The sequence below is a fragment of the Vicugna pacos genome, chromosome 20, assembly GCF_048564905.1.
Source record: "Vicugna pacos chromosome 20, VicPac4, whole genome shotgun sequence".
Lineage (NCBI taxonomy): Eukaryota > Metazoa > Chordata > Mammalia > Artiodactyla > Camelidae > Vicugna > Vicugna pacos.
This window is the reverse complement of record NC_133006.1, coordinates 12,576,193-12,598,796: the sequence shown is the minus strand read 5'-3', so window position 1 is coordinate 12,598,796 and position 22,604 is coordinate 12,576,193. Positions and strand designations below refer to the sequence as shown.

Sequence of the window (22,604 nt, the reverse complement as noted above, 5' to 3'; positions counted from 1 at the left end):
TATTCAAAATAGCTTACTCTGCAGTGTATCTCACTTCATGGAAGGTGAAAAAGACACACCTGTCTGAAGCTTGCCTGAAATTCCCTGCCAGCAGTGGAAGCAGAACCAGTCAAAACCAACAAAAGCAGGTGCAAATAAGCATGCATGCTTGCTCTTAAGTTTTCAGGATTTGAAAGGCGAACTGAACCAGTTCTCACTTCTCATTCTATGTAGTTTAATTCACACTCATTCATATGCCAGGCCCCTGGTAACACACTCACCAGGAAAGAAGCTAATTCACTCAAGTCAGCTCTCCCACTGACACTCAAGCAGGTTAAATCTACCAGATCCCCACCCACCCACCCTCAACTCCCACAGAGGAAGCCCCACCTCCTAGTAGCACTCGTGAAGCAGCCGGGGTCATCTTTGGAAAGCACTAATGCCAGCCAGCCCTTATCTTCACCAGAAAGAGTGCTTACAAGCAGGGCCAGGGTGAGAACTGAATTCTCATGCACTGCTTGTGGGAATGTTAATCAGTACAACCTCCTAGAAAGACAATTAAAAATGACGTCAAAAGACAAGAAAAGCCCAAAGGAGGTCCATCTATTTGAGCCAATAATCCTATTTCTAACAATCAATGCTGAGAAAATGGTCCAAAATATAGAAGAAAAAAATGATGATCAAAGAGGTTCATCAGAGTATTAGTTGTGATAATCTGGATAATTGGGAACCATCTAAATGTTACAGGGGAGAAGGTGGATGAATTTGGTAACATCATTCGTGGGAATGCGGGGAGGCTACTGAAAACAATGTTCATAAGGATTGTTGACTTTCCGTGAAAAGTTATTTAAATAATGTCTGATGAAGTGCACAGGATGCAAAACTCTATGCAGCTATTCAATACTCAATGTAATTATCCTCTGCTCATGGTAATATGCGTGATTTTAATTTTCTCTCTTTATACTATTCTATGTCTTCCAAAAATTTTATAGAAAGCACGTGTATCTAAGAAAAAGAAAACATCAGAAAAAAATCAGGGCAGAGAGTTCCTAGTTTTTCTGTGGACAGAGCGCAGCTAACACTGGGCAATATTCCTAGCCTTCTTGAGCAGATTCCATGTCCTACCTGTCGCTCACACTTGATGTGAACCCTGGTGATGACTTTCTTGACCTTGTCTTCAACTTTCAGCCTTCCCTGTTTATACTCAAACAGCCCTTTGGCAGTTACCTCTTCCCTATAAACCATGCTCTCCATCCTCCTTCGTCGCCTAGTTCCTTGGCCTGCTCCATCCCCATCAGGTCCAGCCTGGTTGAGTCTGGATACCGACAACAAGCCAGTTATCCTTGAAAGAAACAGGCATCATAACACAAACTACCAAAGAACAGGACAAAGAAATACTTTTCTTAATGCACTCTATAAAGGCACTTTATGTACAGTGAAGCTCCCTCCCTCCACAGACCTGGTGCTACACCAGGCTCAACTATATCTGATCTCTCGGGAGGTCCCTCCTGTGACAGTCATCCCTCACATTTGTGCAGAGCATCCTATTTCTCAGTGCACCTTCAAAGACATCTCACCCTCACGACTCTTTAAGGTGGAGCAATTGAGTCTTCTTTTCCTAACTATACCAATCAGAAAATTGCAACTCAGAGGCTGAGCACTGAGTGGCTCAACGCCCCCTGATCCTCGAGCAGTGCTCCTCTGTAAATAGTGATGATAATACCCCCCGGCGGTGGGGGGTTGTTGTAAGGATTAAGTGAGATAACAGATGCAGCCTGCTCAGCACCGTGTCTGGAACCCTGGGTGGCATTCAGCACCTGCCAGCTCCTGTGACTGCTGGGTCAAGTGGGAAGTTCAAGGTCACATAGCTGGGAAGTGACAGCGCCAGGACGGCAGCCTGGCGGCTTCGTGCCAAGTCCACACTTTTTCTACTTTATTCCCAACACTGTGAGAGGACGACTGACGCACAGCCCATGCCCTCAAAGAACTTAAAAGTAGGAGGCATATCTCAATCACACGAGACAATAAAGCAGCTATTCCCACAAAGAACTAAGGCAACAGTAATAAAACCTAGCATAGAGCTCTCAAATGACACGATTCTTTCGTCCAGTATCTTCTTGCGCATACATTCCGAAGGGCAGAAACCCTATGTCTCCTGCGTTCAAGTGGGCTGTTATGGGGAAATCAAATATGCAAACAAGTTCCTTCCCATCCTGATTACAGCAAATACTTTCTGTGGGCATTGTGAACTGCAGGAAGTTTGAGGTATTTTTGGAGACCTGTTTTTACCGTCTCGAAAGTACCATTCACAGTGACATATATTTTTTCAAAGGGACTTAAAAACAGCTTTAATTGAGTTTGAAGCTGCTTCCATCTTTTCAAAAAAAAAAAATCCTCGGCTTGACTAGTTAATTTAACCTACAGTTGGTAACACACGAGCAAAGACACAAGACAGTGAATCTTTTACAGGCAAAGGCAGAAGGTTCTTCCTGAGGTCAGAGGCATAGCTCAGACCCAGACACGCACAGAGCAGGAAGCTGCTCAGCCTCCTCCCGCGCATTTGGGGCTGTAATCATGGAATCCAACCGTTAGCAACACTATTTCTTTATAGCAATCTTGGCCTGTGTCTAAGCTGACAGAAGAGTTTGAAATTTGGTGTTGTGGAATGTGGACGCCTCTTTTACCTAAGAGGGTAAGTTATAAATGAATACTTGAGATTCACATTTTGAAAAGTATTTAATGCGCTGTGTGTTTTCAAATTCCCAGTGCGATCAGTGAGGAGTGGCCCGTGACAAGACTGTGAAGTGGGAGGAGCTTTGCTTCGGAAGCACTCTCCCTCCCTTTTCTGCATGCGTGTTACCCTGGGGGTGAGGGGTGCGGACCCCCACCCACTGAGCGTCTGCCTGCTGTATGTCATCTGCTCTACTCCTTACACCAAACAGCCTCACGTCACATGTGTTCATCACCCCAATCATTCAGAGATGAGGAAACTCAGTCTCATGGAGTTTAAGTGACGCATCTAAAACAAAGAAACTGGTCAGTGACTATGGGATTCCTCCACTTCAGTGCTCCTCCGGGTCCCCCCCAACCTGAACTGGTTTTTCTCCAACTTCAGGCACCCCCATAAGCGCCGGCACTGCGGACTAGCTCCCATCAAGCTGTTAGGGACAGGCCATCGTTAGAGTTAATCCTCTTGGAAGCATTCCTACTCTGAAAGGGACTAGGCAGGACTCATTTTAACCTAAATCTACGGCTCTAGTAGGACACTTTGAGACAGGATGGCAGGACTTCAGAAAACCGAGACTCTTCCAAGATCATCTAGTCAAACTCCTCTCCCATGAATATACGATTTCAAATTACTAAAGCCTGAGAGAGGATGTGACCTTGCAGAGGTCACACAACAAATCCGGTGCCGAGCCTGGAGGAGAGCCATTTGCTTTCAATGAATGAAAACTGTAATAAAGAGCTGCTATATTAAAAAAAAAAAAAGACTGCCTACCAAGTATTTTTATTTGGATATTCAAAGTCCAAATTCCTCACCTTTCTCAAAATGACTTTTTCTCACTTACAGTTGGCCCTTGAACAACTCGAGGGTTAAGCCAGCCACAACCTCTTCCTCTACAATCAAGTGGAAAAACCCAAGTATTGCTCTCTCTGCCTCAAAAACAAAGGAATTGATAAATGACTCACCCAGGAGCAGGCAGCCGAAACAGTCTGGAGAGAATCAAGACTCAAACCCAACTTCTTTTGATTCCATATATTGTGATCTCTAAACAAACACAAACTTTTCCCCTACACTTAGTTAAAGATCTGTAAAGTGAAAATATAGGTACCAGATTTATTGAAAAAAATCCATAAATAAGTGGACCTGCACAGTTTAAACGCGGGGTATTCAAGGATCAACCGTACTTCCTTTTTTTTCTCCCAGTTTTATTGAGATACAATTAATATAAAACATTATACTCTTGCCTTCTTAAACAGCCTGCACTCTATGGAGTACGTATCTCTCTAAATAAATAAATCTACCTTTACTCAGAATAAAAAACATTGTAAAAGTTTTAGATATATAACAGAACAATTTGGAACATGTATATATTGCAAAATGATTACCACAGTAAGTTTAGTTAACACTATCAGCTCAGATGGTTAAATTTTTTTTCTTCAAATGAGAACTTTAAAGATCTACTCTTTGCAACTTTCAAATATACAGTACAGTATTGTTAACTACACTCACCATGCTGTACATTACATCCCCAGAATGTACTTATCTTATAACTGGAAGTTTGTACCTTTTGACCACCTTCACCCATTTTGCTTTCTTCATCCCCACCTCTGGGAACCACCAATCTATTCTCTGTATCTGTTGAGTTTGGTTTTTTTAGACTCTGCATATAAGTGAGGTCATTCAGCACTTTTTCTTTCTCTGACTTACTCACTTAGCACAATGCCCTGAAGGGTCACTCATTCTGTTGCCAACAGCATGATCTCCTTTTTGTGGCTGAATAATACTCCTGTGTGTGTAGGTATGTGTGTTCACCACATTTTCTTTATCCATTCATCCATCAATGGTCATTTAGGTTGTTTTCATAGCTTGGATCTTATAAATAATGCTGCAATGAACATGGGGATACAGGTATCTCTTTGAGTTAGTGTTTGCATTTTCTGTGGATAAATACGCACGAGTGGAATTGCTGGATCATATGGTAGCTCCATTTTTAATTTTCTGAGGAACCTCCATACTCTTTTCCATAGTGGCTGCACTAATTTACATTGCTACCAGCACCATACCAAAGTTCCCTTTTCTCTGCATCTTCACCAACACTTATCCCTTGTTTTTTGACGATAATCATTCTAACAGGTGTGAAGGGATGTTTCACTGTGGTTTTGATTTGCATTTCCCTGATGATAAGTGACGAGTACTTTTCCACATACCTATTGGCCATCTATATGTCTTCCTTGGAAAAATGTCTACTGAGTTCCTCTATCCACCTTTTAATTGGATTGTTTATTTTGCTATGTGAATTGTATGAGTTCTTTATACACTTTGAGCATTAACCTCTGATTTGCAAATATTTCCTTGCACTTCATGGGTTGCCTTTTCATTTTGCTAATGGTTTCTTTTGCTGTGCAGAAGCTTTTTAATTTGATGTAGTCCCACTTGTTTATTTTGCTTTTATTGCCTTTGCTTTTGCTCACAAATCTAAAAAATCATTGCCAAGACCTATGTCAAGGAACTTTATTACCCCTAATGTTTTCTTCTGGGAGTTTAATGGTTTCAGGGCTTACCTTCAAGTCTTTAATCCATTTTGAGTTAATTTTTGTGTATGGTGTACTGTACTGTTTTGATTACTATAGCTTTGCAATCTCTTAAGATTGCCTTGGCTATTCGGGGTCCTTTGTGCTACCATACAAATTTTCAGATTGTTTATTCTATTTCTGTGAAAAATGCCATTAGACTTTTGATACAAATTGCATTGAATCTGTAGATTGTTTTGGGTAGTATGGACATTTTAACAATATTACTTCTTCCAGTCCATGAGCATGGAATATCTCTCCATTTATTTGTGTCTTCTTCAATTTCTTTCATTACTGTCTTATAGTTTTCAGAAAACAAGTCTTTCACCCCCTTGATTAAATTTATTCCCAGGTATTTAATTCTTTTGCAAGTAATTATAAGTGGAATTGTTTTCTTAATTTCTCTGATAGTTCATTATTACAGTATTTTAGTGTATAGAAATGCAACTGATTTTTGCATATTGATTCTATATTCTGCAACTTTACTGAATTTATTTATTAGTTCTAACAGTTTTTTGTGGAGTCTTTAGGGTTTTCTATATATAATACCACTTCATCTGTAAATAGAAACAGTTTTACTTCTTTCTGATTTGAATGCCTTTTTTTTTTCCTGCCTAAATGCTCTGACTAGGACTTTCAGCACTAAATAAAAGTGGCAAGAGTGGGGATCCTTGTCTTTTCCTGATCTTACAAGAAAAGCTTCAGCTAAATTTCCCCATCTTTCTCAAACCTAATCTTTCTCATTTACTTCCTAAGACCGATCATCCACCTAAACATCCATGCTTCTCTGTCTACACCACCAGCCACTTGGTGATCTAGAGCCACTGATTCTCCCACTGCAATGGCTTTCTGTAGATCTCTCTTCTCTTTCCCTATTCTACTTGAGTCAGGCACAACTGTATTTATTTATTTTTGCCTGGACCACTCCCATGGTCTAAAATCTGAGCTCATTCCTTTCTGCAACCCCACCCACTCATTACATCCAAAATCACTTTTGCAAGATACAAATTAGATCAAATCATGCCTCCCATGAAGGCTGCATGGCCTCTCCTCCTCTGCAGGGTGTATTCATAACCCAGGCTCACCAAAACACCTCCTCCCAAACTCTCCTGCACAACACCTCCAGTTCTTTGAACATGAACTTTCCTTCAATGTGGAACACCTAGCCTCTTCTCTAGAGAACTCCTACTGCCTACTGAGATCCAGTCTAAACATGAACTTCTCTGCAAGTTCTTCCAGACTCCCTGTACCCCTCCTTCCCTGGGATCCCACTGAGTTTGTCCCCATCTCCATTAAATACCATGTTGATCATTATCACTTATTTTCTTATGCTTTCTGCTAGATTGATTTCTGAAGTGCATGGGCCTCACTCTTTTAGACTCTGGCACAGGGACTACATAACACACAGTAGATAATTAACACATAACTGCTGAATAAACTGGGTGGATGGTATAGAAAATAAAAGGAACAGGAAAAAGAGAACTCAGTGACTATCAAAGTTGATCTCTTAATAAAACTAGTTTCTATAATGTACATGACTAGCTGCAAACAATTATGCATGTAGGTTTTAAAAGAGTGTGATGGGTACTTGCAAATGACAAAGCTCTCAAGTTCCCTCTTAATGCCTGTTAACTGTTCATCACTGCAGAGAGAGCCACCTCCTCCCAGATTTCAGATTTCTTTGGGTTCTGCAGGTCCTGCACACATAAGGCATCCTGAGAAGTCTTGGAATCCTGTCGCTTTAGTTGAGGACACTTTCCCTCATAAAACTGTATGGACTGGACTCAAGTAGTAGGTGTTCAATAAACACTGATTTGATTTGCAATGGATTTGAAAGCAAAGTGCAACTCACATTCTAGACTAATTCAATGCAATGACTGATTGTACTTAAGATAATAGCTCTAAGGCTACAGAAAATCAATGCATAGACTGAAAAGCAGCCAAATGCTCACTCCCCTGCCTTGTTACAGTCAGTGCTGACATGCTTCTTGATCCCTTCCAGCTTCTAGGCGTTTCCAACTCCACCGTGTTCCCGGAATGGAGGGCGCCAGTTAGCAAGTGTTGCCCTGTGCCTGTGATACATTTGCCCCGTGTTTTGATGTTGATGTAATATGTGTGAAAGTCGAGCTGCCTTATTACAAATGTCCTACTTTTCTCTCCATATGACAAATGGGATTCTGGCTGCAGGAAGAGAGGAGGGTGGACTGGAATGCTCTAGCATCTTTCATCTCCAATTGTGGGACTTATGTTAAAGGGAGCCCAGAAACTTCTTTTTTTTTTTTTAACTATAAGGATACTTTAAAAAAAAAAGCTTTGGCAGTGGACTCATTAGATGTCCATTGAACACTTCTATCCTACTGTAGGAGATAGGAAAGATTCAAAGCATGCACTCTGCTCTAATTCATTTTGGGATAAGAGAAAGACAGTAGTGCCTTGGAGAATCAATCATTAACTACAAGTCAAACCGAGACACCTTGGAAACCAGTGAGACCAGCAGGCAGCAGAGGGATCAGGTGGCTGGGATTTGCCTGTTCCCTCTGCTGACTTCTAGAGCGAAGCATCCCACAGGCAAGACGAACTCGGCACACTGCGCTCCTTTCTATTTCACTTTTCAAACTTGAAGTTATTTTTAGATGACCCAAGCCCGCTAATCCCAGGCAGGACAATTCCCAGCCCGCTGCGCCTCAGAGCACCTTCCCTTCCCCAGCACTTTCCTTTAAGCGCTGGGAAAGGAGTCTCCGTTTTCCCGTTTGCTCTCTGCGTCCAGACCACCTCCGCTAACCCCCTCTCCGAAACTCAGTCCCGGGCACCACAGGCGTCATTCTCGCTCCTCCACTTACGCACCTGCTGCTGCTACTAGAAAGGCGAGCCCGTGGGCCACTAGGAAAGGGGAAGGGGCTGTTTGAGACCCGCGCCCTCTAGAGGGGGTCACGGGACACCTCCGTGCCCACAGCCGCCGCGGGGGCTGAGAACTGGATCCAGAGACCACCCCCGACCCCGCCGCCGCCCCCCGCCCAGCCCCCTACCCTGACCGCGCACGGCCGCCCCCCGCCGCGGTCCCCCGGCCCAGGTGCCGCGCACAGCCCTGGCGGGACAGGACAAGGTGCCGGGGCGAGCGGGCGGGCGGGCGCCGTTACATAACCGACCTGCTGGGCGTCCGCGATGTGCCGGCGAAGGCGGCGGCGGCGACTCGGGCGGCGGGTCGGCGGGGACGGCGACTGCGGGCGCGGCGGGGCTGCACACCTGGCGGCGGGGCAGAGCGCGCGCGGGGACGGGCGCGGTGCCCACGGGCCTGGGCGTGGGGCCGTGCGCGGCGCGCCCCGCCTCCCGGGCTCCGGCTCCGGCTGCGCGTACCCACGGGTCTCGGCCTCCCGCCCGCTGCCCGTGTCCACGGGTCTCGGCCTCCCGCAACCTCCGCCGCCGTCACCCGGGACAAAGCGGCTCCGGGGAGGGGCCGAGCGGAGGCTCTCGCAGGAGCCAGCAGAGATGGGCGCGCCCCCAGCTCCGACTCATCGGGCCAACCTCCAATCAGACCCCGGGAAACCGAGAGCCCCTGTCTGGCCTCCTCTCCTCTCCTCCCGCCTGACCCCGCGCCCTTCCCGGTCCCTCACCCGCTCCCCCGTCCCGGGCCCCCCGCCCCCGCCCTCAGTCCCACACCCCCTCCTTTCTAGCCCGGGTGCCCAGGAAGGGATGAAGACTCTCTGGGGACCCAGCGTGAGAGCCCGTCCCCAGGAGTCCCAGCGGGGAGGACTCCTCAGGGTCACGGCCGGGATGGGGGCATCCTTGGGCGTCGGGCTGGGTCGGGGGCTGATGCTGAAGCTAAGGGTGTCCGGGCAGCGACAGCCAAGAAGAAACTGGCAGAGAAGCAAACTGGGTGGATACGGGGAGAGGGGCGAGACTCCGCGTACAAGCTGACGGAACCCCCGACTCCGGCTGAGGAAAGGTCGAGAAGCCCCTAGAGGGTCCTGGGGCGCTTGCGCGGGGTGGGGGCCGCGCCCTCTGGCTGGAGTCCTGGCGCGGCCCCGCCCTCGCGGCCGAAGGTGCCCTGCGCGGGCCGCACGGCTTTGCCAGGATTCGCAGCCACCAGAGTTGGGGCCAGAGGGCTTCAAGGACTCCTTTTGTGAGAGAGTCGGAAACACAGGAGTGGGAGGCTGGTATCATACAGTAAACGGTTGAATGTGCAACGGAATCTAGGGTGGATCTGTTGCTCAACAAACTTAACCCCGGTCAAAGTCTCTGCTCTCTGCTTTACAAAATAAAGCAGTTCACAGCGGTGTCACTGATAGCGGCAGGGCCGAGTCTCCTGGCAGGAAAATGCCAATAATGTAAAAGATTATAATAGGAAAAGTGGGAAAAACTGAAGGAAGAAGGGTGGGGGAGATGGGGGCGGGGTGTGCGGACCAACCTGAGGGAGGAATGAGTAAGATTTAAATCAGTTTTGTGTTCTGTCATTTTTTTCTAAATGCTACATAAATAGGCTTTTTTCCTCATGCTTTTTATGCCTTTCTGTTTCCTGATAAAAATATGAAAATTGCATTGAAGCAATCTGTAAGTTTCACAGTTGTTCACTCAGACCATACAGTTTTTTCCAAGGTTGAAATAGAATTGCATCCTTTAAAAACAAAACAAAACAAAACAGAACAACAACAAAAAGGAAGACCCTGGTTCTGCTCTCTGATTAATCTGCATTAATATAAACAAAGGCAGAATTTAAGAGTTGAAAATGACCTCAGACTCCTGTTCTTCCAAACTTTTTCTAGGTGAATACACAAATCCCTAAATATTCGGGGATTAGATAATTACTTTTTTGGAGAGAATTGTCTGGAAGAGCATTCTTATGTTAAGCCCAAACTTGCTTTCCTAAGATTCTTTACTCAGTGGCTCTAGTTCATTTTTTGAAGCCATGGAGACAGAGTCCAATTCCTTTTCCAATTGACTGTCTTTCAAATATGTGAAGAGAGCCATCATCACTCACTTCAAGGCCCCCTTGCCAAGTAAAACATCTTCAATCCCTTAAACAAAATCTTACAGTAAGTAGTTCCTACAATCTTCACCAACTTGAAGACCTTCATCTTAATAGGACCTATTATGTACATATAAATTTACAAATAAAATTGTCTGGTTTTAGAAGTAATATATTTATTGTAGAAATTTCACAAAGTCGGAAAAATGTAAGATTTAATGTGAGAATTAAATAGAGCAATGCATGCAAAGCACTTAGCACAATGCCGGGCACACCGTAGTACCCAATATGTGTTAGTCGTCACAAAAATGAACATGATCATTTTCTTACCACTCAGATACAGGTCTTCTTATTTTTTCAACAGATTTCTTTTTTTTTTTTAAAGTTTAAAGTTCACCAATATCACACTGTCTTGATTACTGTAGCTTCATAGTAAGTCTTGAGATCAAGTAGCGTCAGTCCTCTGATTTTGTTCTTCTCTTTCAATATTATGTTGGTCCTGGGTCTTCTGCTGCTCCGTATAAACTTTAGAATCAGTTTGTCGATATTCACAAAATAACTTGCTAGGATTTTGGCTGGGATTGCATTGAATCTAAAGATCATGTTGGTATGGTTACCAAAGGGGAAAGGAGCAGGGAGGGATAAATTAGGAGTTTGGGATTAGCAGATACAAACTACTATATACAGAATAAACAACAAGGTCATACTGTATAGCACAGGGAACTATATTCAGTATCTTGGAATAACCTGTAATGAAAAAGTATATATGTGTGTGTGTAACTGAGTCACTATACTGTACACTGGAAATTAACACAACACTGTAAATCAACTATACTTCAATTTAAAAAAAGATCAAGGTGAGAAGAACCGACATCTTTCTATAGTCAGTCTTCTTATCCACGTACATGGAATAGCTCTCCATTTATCAAGTTTTTCTTTTATTTCTTTTAGCAAAGCTTTGTGGTTTTCTTCATACAGACTATGCACATATTTTATTAAACTTATGCCACAGTATTTCTTTTTTGTTGGCTTTTGCCCATGTTTTAATTGGGTTGTTTTTCTTTCTCTGTGTGTGTCTGTCTGTGTGTGTGGAGCTGTAAGAGTCCTGCATATATTCTGGATATGAATCTGTTACCAGATACACAGTTTGCAAATATTTTCTCCTATTCTGTGAGTTGTCTTTTTCTTGATAGTGTCCTCACCATCAAGTACAAAAGTTTTAAATTTTGATGAAGTCCAGCTTATCTTTTTGTTGTTGCTGTTGCTCATGCTTTCAGTGTCAATAACAATATTAATTTTTATGACTACAAAGTATTTCTGATAGCTGTACATTTTTCATTTTCTACATCTTTTTTTATTGAAGTATGGTTGATTTACAATGCTGTGTTAGTTTCTGATGTATGGCTAAGTGATTCAGTTATACATACATATATATGCAGATACAAACTACTATATATAAAATAGATGAACAACAAGGTCCTACTGTATAGCACAGGGAACTACATCCAATATCTTGTAATAAACTATAATGGAAAAGAATATGAAAAAGAATATATATTTTTTCTTTTCTTTTGAAGCAATTTCAAATTTACAGAAGAATTACAATAATAATACAAAGAACTCTGATATACCCTTTGCCAGATCCTTTTTGTAAAAGAATCTAAGAGAGGATCCAAAACATCACTCAGTTGTCATGTTTCTTGAATCGCCTTCAATCTCAGACAATGACCTTGACAGTTTTGAGACTGTGGGCCAGTCATTGTACAGCATGTCCCTCCATTTGGGTTTGATGTTCCTGCTCATGTTTACACTGAGGTCTTAAGACGTAGGCCAGCACACCACAAAAGTGATGCCGTGTTCTTGTTGTATCCTGTGTGTGCCACGTGATGTTGACTTGCCACATTAACATGTGTCTACTTCTGTCATTTCTTTTGCTTTAATTAGTTGGCATTCTACTGCAGAGTTTTTCTTCTCATTTAATTATTGAGTAATATAAATGTGCACTCACAGACTCCTGGTTTATTTAATGGGTCATAATGTATTAATATCATTATTTTGATGCTCATCACCCCAGATTTGCCCAGAGCCCCTTCAACCCTTCAAGCCAGCTTCTGTGTCCATGGACATGTACATCCCCCTAACTGAGTGTTTCTGGTACAAGACAGTCCAGGCTCAACTTATTCTTTGTCACTTACGACCCTGGAAGGATTTCATATTTTCCAAAGATACATGCTTATATTTTTTTCAGAGGCAACTTCAGACTCTTTGCTTCCTCACTAGGAGAAATTATAGGGGTTTGGATTTATCTGGAAATTTCAAGATTACTTATCGCTAATAAGAACAAAAACAATACCATTAAATATAGTTTTAACGGGTTACTAAGTACCCATCACTGTTCTCTGCAGTTGGTCTTTATAAATGAACGCAATCCTTATACTACCCTGTGAGACAGGGACAACTCCTGTTTTCATTTTACAGATGGGGAAACCAACGCACAAATAGGTGGCCTAGCCCTGGTGATCTGAGCCAGAGAGAAGCCCAAGGAGTTTGGTTTGAGACCTTGGAGTCTTGTGTGTGTAAGGAAATGTAGCCACTTTCAGCGACTTCCAGGCCTTCCTCCTCTGTACAGAATGTCCCTCCATTTGGGTTTGATGCTTCTGCTCATGTTTACACGTGTTTACACTGAGGTCTTAAGATGTAGGCCAGCAGTAGGCCTGCAGTCCTTTTTCCCTGTGTAATGCCTGTCACGTTACACTGTTTGCAAATGACCTGATGGATGGCACGAGTCACCTATCCTACTGCCGGGCATGGAGTATGATTTCAATAATGTCCAGTTCTTGATAGGGAATTTAGGCTAACAGAATACAGCTTAACTGAGGTCAAAGTGATGGTCTGTGAAAAACTCAGACTATAATTCCAGGCTTCTCGGTCTCCATCCAGTAACCATTCTTCACCCTGCATCAGGCTGGCTCATCTGGTGCATTTATTCCTAGAAAAGCACCTTGTACCCAACCTAAATGTCAGGCTATTCCTTATAGCCTTAGATGAGTTGCATGCCGTGTGAGCAAGATGCATGCTCCTTTATATAGCAGTTCATGCTGTAGAGTGGCAAACATCAAAGTGGGATGAATTTTAAATTCAAATAAACTGGAGCAGGACAGATTTTTTAGTCTGAAAGTGGAGGCTACCACATATATCACTCTGGGTTTACGAGACATCATGTCATGGAAATGGAAGTGGAAAGAAGGGAAGAAACACTTCTCAAAGCATCCAAAGTTAATTTGTTTTATTTGGTCCTTGGCAGCATTTAGAGTGGGGTGAAGGGGTGGAGAGGACTCATCAAAGCAGGGAACAGGGAGAGGGGTCCTATGGCAAAGTGATTGCTCTCAACTGCTCAAGAGATGTTCCTGGGCAGGGGGGAGGGGGGAAGAACACACATACTCCCTGGAAAACATAACGTCAAGATGACTGAGTATGTTTCTGATAGCTCAAGGAATTGCTAATGTCAGTGTCCTCCAGCCAAAGAGCACCACGCACACACCTGTAGTTAAACAACTTGGGTTATTGCCCTCTGCAGTGATGGAGAACGCACACCATGGAGGCGCTGGGGCATGGCAGTGAGAGGACACTGAAAGGACTTACAGGATTTGGTCTTGTCTTAAGTGATTTGGGGGAGGGCTTAAGGGAGCAATACTTTAGATTGGATGCTAATTATAAAGCGGGGATACCTTTTGGCTTGGCTATATTAACAAATCTTATCTATAAGGCAGGGGGAATGAAGCAAGACTATCACTGGTATCATTGGTAAAGAAGCAGCAGTCACTCATATTAGCCAGGATTGGGGAGTATGGGATCATTTTTGTAGTTTGGATAATGTTCAAATTTTTGTCTCTGTTTAGATGTGAGTGCAGAAGATCTTGCTTTTATCTTGGTCGCTCATGCTCCTAGGATGTTTTGTGACAATGTGTATATTCAACAGGCGAAGACCAAGGCCAGGCTGGTCATGCCTGGGAGGCCATAGCTGTCATGGCCACTTCTCCCTTTCACACTAGTAAGATTCCGTGCCTATGAGAGATGGGTCTTCCATCGCCTTGGCAACCTCACACAGTAACCAGCCCATCAACAGTCCCCAGTAATGATCAACAACATCCAGTACCTAATAACGTCCACCACCTTTCCCACCAGTGGAAAATAAGCAAAAGTAATAGGAGTTGTTTCAAAGGGCTTTTGAAAGAAAAATGAAACAAGTGGAAAGCTCCCAAGGCAACTGGAGAAAAACACAAGATGGGGCTGTGTGATGGACACTGGAAGACAGGAACACTGTGAGTCCCGGAGCGGTGCGGGGAGGTGCAGGAGAGAGGAGGGTGGCTCTCGGGCCGCGCTGCAAACATGAATTGAATTTGGAGAGGAAAGTAAGAAGGTGATAGACCTTTCATTGCAAAGAACCACACTACCTCTGGAGGGGATCAGCTTTGGCCCTGTTGACGACTAACACGGGGCAGCCAGGACCAGATCCACCCTTGGGGCTGACCAAGAATGGAGATGAGAGAACAGATGGGGGCAGAGGAAGGAGACTGGCTCTACCACTGGGCCAGATCCAGTCCAAAAACCCTTGTGGTCTCAAAATAACAAGAAAGAAGACAAAAATAAAGCGTGTCTCAGCACCTCGTTGTCATTGGGGAGTCTCACATGGAGCACCTGGCTTATTAACGAACAAAAAGCTAGAAGAAATGGAATCCAGGACAAGACAGAAACCCCAGACCCTAAGGTGGGGACTGGTTCTTGGAAATCAAGAGGCTCAGAAGACGCTAAGGACAGCCTGACGGTGGATTGTATCAATGAGGCTGGAGCTCCTTCTGACACCCTCCTCACTTAAAGTTTGGCTCAATTCTAAAGACCAGGATGGGGCTGGATTTCGGGCAAAGGTCAAGGGCTCCAGATATGAGAAGTGAAGGGCTGGAAACACTGGGGTCTAGCAGGAGTCTCAAGGTTGAATCTCACCTCCTCTTTTTACTAGCCGGATAACCTTGAATAAATAATTTACTCCTCTAAATACCACTTTTCTCATCTGTAATGTCAAGATCATGGTAACTGTACCATATAAGGTTGTGAAAATTAAATACTAAAATGCTTATAAAGCATTTGGCCCAGAGTCTGCCTCAGTACATGACAGCCATCGTCATCGTGTCATCATCTGTTTCATCATCATCAAAAAGAGTAGCGTACTGTTGGGTAGAGGTCGTCAAATCGGGGCCCCCAGGCCAAACCCAGCCCCCACAGGTTTCTGCGAATCAAGCTTCGCTGGAACCCAGCCGCGCTCATTCATTTACGTATTTCTGCTTTCCCTACAACAGCAGGTGAGTAGTTGCAATAGAGATTCCAAAACCATCTATCAAGCTGAAAATACTAGTTATTGGCCCTTCCCAGAAAAAAATTTACTGAGTTCTGCTCTAAGACAAGAGAAGCCAAACGGCCATGGTTATGTTAGAAACTACGAGAACTTCAGGTGAACGAAGCACACGGGCAGCACAGGATGGTTAAAGAAAAGGTTGAGGCACATATATTCGAAAATGAATAGTCTTAAAAATGAAGAATATGAAAAAAAAATGCCAATTTCAACCTCCTTATATCAGGGGAACTAACTCTCTCTCCAGAACCAGCTATCTAATTTGGGGGGCCCAGTGTAAAATGAAAATACAGGGCCCCGCATTAAGAAATTCAGGAGAGCATTAAACCGAGCGCAGGGCCCTTCTGCGCAGGTTAGAAGGCTCTGTCTGTCTCATATAAACACAGACACACATACACACCCTACCCTCACAAGAGTGTTCTATGGCTAAAGAGCAATCTAAAGACCTCAGTTGCCAATTTGGATGTGAGTTTTCTGTCTTTCTGCCTCCCAGAGCATCTTCTCCTATAAATGCTTTCTTTCCACCCGCCCACCTCCTCCTCCTCCCATTTGGATGCCATGGTGAAATCAGTTTCCCTCCTTCTAACTCTCTCTTCACTTTAGCAGGACGCATCGTGTTATTCTTCAGATGGCAGAGGAAAACTGCCTGTCTCTGATTTCTCTTTTTCCATTCGTTACAGCATGCCATGCCCAAAATAGTACAGCTTGCTTTCCCAGTGGCCCCAGGCTCACCGGGCCAGGAGGAAAGCCACTGTTGCCTGCGTTGGCTCTTACTTGGCCTTGGAGCATCTGGAGTGTGTAAAGTAGCACAGATAAGGTGCTGGATAAAACGACACACACGAGAACAGCCACAGGGCAGCTGAGCTGATCTGTGTTTCCTTCGCAGAAACAAGAGAGTGCAAGGGGCTGCAGTGTTGGAATTGTCTGTGAAACTGAAACTTGCAAATTACTCGGTTTGCCCAAAAGGGGGAAAAAAATCACACAAACAGAAAACACAAAGATGGATGGATTGTGTTTTGTTTTTAATGCTCTTTTGACAGTCCATGGACTGGAAAATGTGGTTATAAATAAGTCTTTTGTGGTTCAGAGTATGGAAAATATTCCTAGATAGATAGACAAATATATTATAAACCTTCTAATGTAATTGCATTTTTTTTAAAGTCTGCAAATATAAGCCAGATGCGTTTGGGTATCAGGAGTATGAGCGTACAGAGCCCAAGAGGCCAATTCCAGGTGTGATCACAGATCCACAAGTCCTCTCGTGAGGATAGGGGTCTGGGCAGCTGAATGCCCTCAAAGCTGCCCGGGACTCACTGGTGTGGGGTGATTTTCCAAAGAAGGAGGACCAGTCTCCTAGGGCCATCCAAATTCACCAGGCATGAGTCAGAGTCCTCCAGGCTTTGACAAAGTGACAGGCTACTCCGATAAATTAATTTGTGCTAAGGTGCTAATGGCTGATAACAGGCTCTCTGGTTACTCTCAGATAATGTCTATACTTACCCGGGGCCAGGTTCCTCAGAGTCTGGCGGCCACAATGTATCCTGTGTCCCCGCCAGCCTGTTTCTCCCTGCTCCTGGCGCCTGCCCTCTGCTTCCAGCCCTCTGGGCTATGCACTGGCAGTTCCCTCTGCCTAGGTGCCTTTGTGTGACACTCTCCAATGTTTCCATCAAAGATCAGCTGAAAAGAATAGCAACAAATGCTGCTTACTATCATTGGAAGTATTCTCAAAGAGTTATCCCCAGACCAGAGGCATTGGCATTTCCCGGGAAATTGTTAGACATGCACATCCTCAGGCTTATCTCAAATCAACTGACTTGGAAACTTGGAGTGGGACCCAGAAGCCTGGTATTAGCAAAACTTCCGGGGGATTCTGATACCTGCTGAAGCTTGAGACCACTGCCGAAGCTCAAGCCCGCTGTTTTAAGCACTTTTCCTACATCAGCTCATTCCATTGTCACAACTTTCTGACCTAAGTCCTCAGACTGTCTCCATTTGACAGATGAGAAAACTGAGGCATAGAAAGTTTAAGCACCTTGGCAGATCCTAAGTTGGCAGATGGTAGAGCTGGGCTGTGAGTCCAGGCAGTCTGGCCCAAGAACGTAGATGCTCCAGCACTCAGCTGTGACCTCCTGAGTCGATGCTTCTGCAAAGCCTTTTGTGACTGCAGTCTCCCAGACCCCATCAGACACTATCAGTAGCTCCTGTGTCACTTTCTTCCCTTATGATGCTTGTCCTTCTACCCTCAGTACCCAGTACCCATACTGCATGAGCAAACCTTGATGTATGATGAAAGAATGAACAATTAAAAGAATTAATCAGTGAATCAATAAATGTCTTGACTCAAAAGTGACTTGATGAGAGTTTTCTAGAGAATAAAGAATTCTTAAAAAATAATTACAGTTTCCAGACTCCTATCCCTCATCTACTTAGAGTCTCTGGAGGGGCCAGAGAATCTATTTTAAAAAGTGAAAACAAAACCAAGGACACTGGTTTCGAAATGAGAAGCCCCATAAAAAAGATCAGCAGGACCCCCAGGCAGGGCCACTACTTTCCTGCCAGCACCACCCGGTTCCCTGGCCCAGTGGCTTTATCTCACTTTTAGCCTCTGAAACGGCTTACTTCTAGGAAAGTGGAACTTACCCTAAAATTCTATTGGTTCCCTGAGCTAACTCCTGATTGGCCCATTTGTAGTACTTCATTTGCATGGAGCTCACTTCTGATTGGTTATTTCTCTCCCTCCTGATTGGTCCATTTCCCTCACTTCTGATTGGTTATTTCTCTCCCTCCTGATTGGTCCATTTCTACAAAGCTTGTTCCTAATTAGTCAACTTTTGTTATACCTTATTTGCATATGATGTTGCAAAGTGTAAACTGGCAGCCTATAAAGGCCTGTGTAAACCTACAGATGGTATCTAGAGCTTGGAGTGTTAACTCTTTTGGGCCTGCTGACATAATAAACCTGAGTTTTACAACTCTCTGAGTGCTGCTTAGTCTCTCACCTGGATGCAGGTCATTGTCACAACTGAGCTGTAACACTGAGCTGTAACACACTTTTCTGCAACATTTCAAGAAAAAGTCATGCCCAACAAGTTGATTCTGCACATGCTGAACCCCTATCTTAATTGGCACTGATAATTTTGGATCGTTTTCTAAGACCAAGGAGGGCATGAATGGGGGTGGGAGGCTCTTTGGACCCTTAAATCCTACCTTATGGGGAGCTGCTAAGCCTATAGCCATCCCTTCCTGAAAGACAGCCGGAGTATGTTTCAGATTTTAGGCACATTATATGCTATTCCTTGAATAAGGTCAATATAAGAAACACCTGCACTTTGTACCACCAAGCTGTACATGGGAAGTGTTCTTACCCCCAGAACACACAGTCCTTACATGTATGTGTGTGTGTGTGTGTGTGTGTGTATACACAGACATACACACACACACAAATATATATATAAATGGGTCATATCCCAAAAATGTATTTGTAAATTGAGTTGTCTGGAACTCAGAAAACACTTTCCCACAGAAGTAATATTAGAAAAGAGGGTTCCATTCCTCTGCCAAAACAGAAAACCTGATTTAGAACATTCTGTCTCTGAAATAGCAGTTCAGATGCTGGGCATGGACGTCCATGGGAAACAGGACTGGGCCCCACCCGGCCTGGGACGGGGATTATGGGAGCACAGTGCCTGCTGGATGAGACTGGCTGTGAGAGCCTCCGAGACACGCCTGGCTTCTCCATCCCTACACACACGCACATGCACACACACACACACACACACACACACACACACAGATTCGATGGCTACTGGTCACCTGATTGAAAGACAAAGTTATCACTGAAGGAAGACTACTTGGGATCCAATGAAACATTACTCCCCTCACCTGTGCAGTCAGGAGCTGCCCGAGACCTTACCTCAGTTCCCCAGATCAGGTGCAGACCATCAGCAGGACTTGTATCCTTCCCTCTGACATCCTCTTACCTGGACTCTGGAAATACTACTATACAACCTGCAGTTTCAGCTTTAGGGCAACTGCAACCACCCTTCCCTAGTGTACCCACAAAAACAGTTTGCAGATGAATATGGAATAGTGTCATAAATAAAACTGCTGCTAAAAAAGTGGAAAAGAGAATTAAATTTTTAGTTTTTCCTTGGCTATTAATTAATTAGCCAAGTGACATCAGGCGAGGTTCTCTGGTCCTCAGTTTCATCATGTGTAAATTCTGGGGAAGGGGAGATGCTGATAAAATCTTTAAGTTCTTTCTAGAGCTAATCTAGATTTCAATAAAAATAGTTCGTCTACTTACTTGTTAAAAGATTTGCCAAGCCACTAACTGCCCCACCTTTTCCATACTTGACAGTGAAATACTGAAAACTCAGTTCATCCCAGGCCCAAAGATGCACCAAAAAGAACCGAGGCTGATAAGTTACCATTTTAGTTCATTCTTATTATATTAAATTTACTTCATTTAATTCTTACTTGCCCACCATCAAACTTCATTTGGGCAGCAGCTCATTGAGTTTAAGTCCTGTGTTCAATGAGACATTTCTCAGCACACAGAAAATTAAGGATCAATGTGGTAAAATAACAATAATAATAAATAGTGATATTAATAATAATTGTTATTCATCAGAGTTTTGATATGGAAAGCAAAAAGAGGAAAAGAATAAGATAATTTTAAAAGATCTGAAGTTATTTCAGAAAAAAAAAAACTTTAAAAGGAATCGGAGCAGATTTAAAGAGTATAATATTCCAGGAAGTTTGATTGTTGGAAAGGGTGATGGTTATTTCAAGGTGCTGGAATCCGACTGATATTTTATCCTTCTTCTTTGTACTTTACTGTGTGGCATTGCTTCATGATAATGAGCTTGATGATTTTTATAAAAGCTAAAATTATTTTCCAAAGAAATGAGGAAAGAATACCACGTGCAAAAAGCCACCATCCACAATGTTAACAAAAACTGCGAAATATCTGGGAATACAGCTGATAAGAAACATGTTAAATCTACATGAAGAAAACTATATGATTTTACTGAAGGGCACAAAATAAGATATGAATACATTTTTAAAGTACTACAAAAAAAAAAAAAAACCCTGTGCATAGCTATTTCTTTCACGACAACTACAACACTAAGATTGATGATTTAGTTTCATGTTTGCCACCTCTTCTGGATAGAGAGGATGTGGCCCCATGTCTGGCACATAGAAGGTTTCAGTACGGTTTGTTAAGTGCATAATGAATGGGGAGGGGGTGGAGCTTGATATGATCTGTTTTCACAGTCTGTCATGACTCCATCCCCAACAGCTTGGTCCCACTGCCACAAAAGAGTACGAGGGCCTGTTTATGCACTAATTCATCAGCCACTAGTAAGAACTATATAAATCTATGCAATGAATTCTATGTTCCCAATGGGAACTTCCAAATGAAAAGTGGTTCTACAGATTATTATGTTGAGTAATAAGAGGAAAGAGAAAAAGTTTGAGTTTAAAGAAGAGTTGTTTCTTTCGCATATTTTTGGGTTTGTTTGTTTGGTTGGTTAATAGCTGATCGTTTATGAGTGTCCCCATTGTGAATCAGACGGAGCTTGAGTCTCTAGAGCTGCGACATATTTAGAACATTCCATGTCTGAAGGTGCCAGCAGGCCATTTGAGCCTGTCCACATACTCTGCCAGTGCACCTCCATTCTTTCTTTCAACACCTCTGTTTTCCCAGCGTGAGAGCCCTTGGGCAGAGGTTTATGATGGGAAAAGATGATGACCAACCACATTCACTTATCATTTATATCCCAGGTCTCAGACATGACACTCTGATACCTATTACAGGAAGGGAGTTTGAGGCTAGGGCGTCAGGACCTTCAGTTCTGTCTGCCCGAGTCATGCGGCCCTGCCTTCCAAAGAGGAGGATGGAAAAATGGGAGACCCAGAAAATACATCTGAAAAAAAGAGTAACTTTTTCTGTCTCACCTTTTACTACAACACAATAATAAAACAAGCCACTTCACAATCCTTTCACGTATTGACAGCTTCTTCTCCAATATTACATTTGTGTGTAACGTTCGAGAGTCTGACTCCCTGGGTTTTAACCATGGCCCTGAGTAGCTAAGTGACATGCGTGACCCCAGCCTTAGTGTCCTATCCGTAAAATGGAGATAATATTAATACCTACCTCACTGAGTCTTTGTGAGGGAAAAAAATGACTGTACATATAAAGCACTTGGAATTGTGCCTGTCACAGAGTAAGAATATATTCCAACCGTTTGGTAAGTGCCAACCATTTTTCAGATAATTATTACATGCAGAAACGGTGTGTACATATATGATTCCTTCCCTTCCATGTGTAGACATTTAAAGTAATGTAAGATCTTCAAAATAAAATGCCACCCATACTAAGGGCAATGGGATATCCTGGACTGGATCCCAGAAAAAGACATCAGTGGAAAAACTAGTGACATCTGAATTTAATTTAGTACTAAGTTAGTACTTAATTTAGTTAATTTAGTGAATTTACTAACGTCTTCCTTTTGACAAATGTACAAAGATGATGTAAAATGTTAACACTAAGAAAACGCAGTGAAGAGAGTATGGGAACTTTCTGTACTGTCTTTGCAACTTTTCAGTGAATCTGAAATTTCTTCCAAAATAAAAAAGGTTACTTTTTTTTTAAAAGGCTACACATAGTTCTTGAGTATGTGGTAACTGCAAAGTTGAGCTGGGCACATGGAAAATCGGAAGATCAGGAAAACATGACTTTGTCTTCAAATAACTTGCAGTTTTGTTCTGAGAACATGACAGCAATCAACTTCCTATAAACTGGCCAGCATGTAACAAATGTCTCAATAGATGTGGAAACAAACTCTTAACAGCCCAATATGAAGGACCAGCCTCACAAAGGCCTCGTTCTCTATGGTTCAGCCTACTGGTTAATTAATTAACACAGCTTCCTAGCTCCTGCCTCCTCTG

The 22,604-nt window shown here is 43.4% G+C and overlaps 1 protein-coding gene and 2 long non-coding RNA genes across 3 annotated transcripts in view; 1 reads left to right on the top strand and 2 right to left on the bottom strand.

The window, feature by feature from the left end:
• RCAN2 (regulator of calcineurin 2) overlaps window positions 1-8,832 on the bottom strand; it is a 209,289-nt gene extending 200,457 nt beyond the window's left edge. Inside the window, exon 1 of the mRNA XM_072944872.1 lies at window positions 8,421-8,832. The gene's annotated coding sequence lies outside the window, so the exon portion shown is untranslated. The remainder of the gene's footprint in view (window positions 1-8,420) is intronic.
• A 1,579-nt stretch (window positions 8,833-10,411) lies between these two features.
• The window catches only part of LOC140687680 (uncharacterized), a 30,681-nt gene continuing 18,488 nt past the window's right edge, over window positions 10,412-22,604 (bottom strand). The window contains exons 3-4 of the long non-coding RNA XR_012062113.1: window positions 17,145-17,321; window positions 10,412-10,829 (exon numbers count right to left, since the gene is read on the bottom strand). This is a non-coding gene — a long non-coding RNA (uncharacterized lncRNA). The remainder of the gene's footprint in view (window positions 10,830-17,144; window positions 17,322-22,604) is intronic.
• Window positions 14,339-17,994, top strand: LOC140687681 (uncharacterized). Its single transcript, XR_012062114.1, has 2 exons — window positions 14,339-15,594; window positions 16,325-17,994. It is a non-coding gene; the product is annotated as an uncharacterized lncRNA (long non-coding RNA).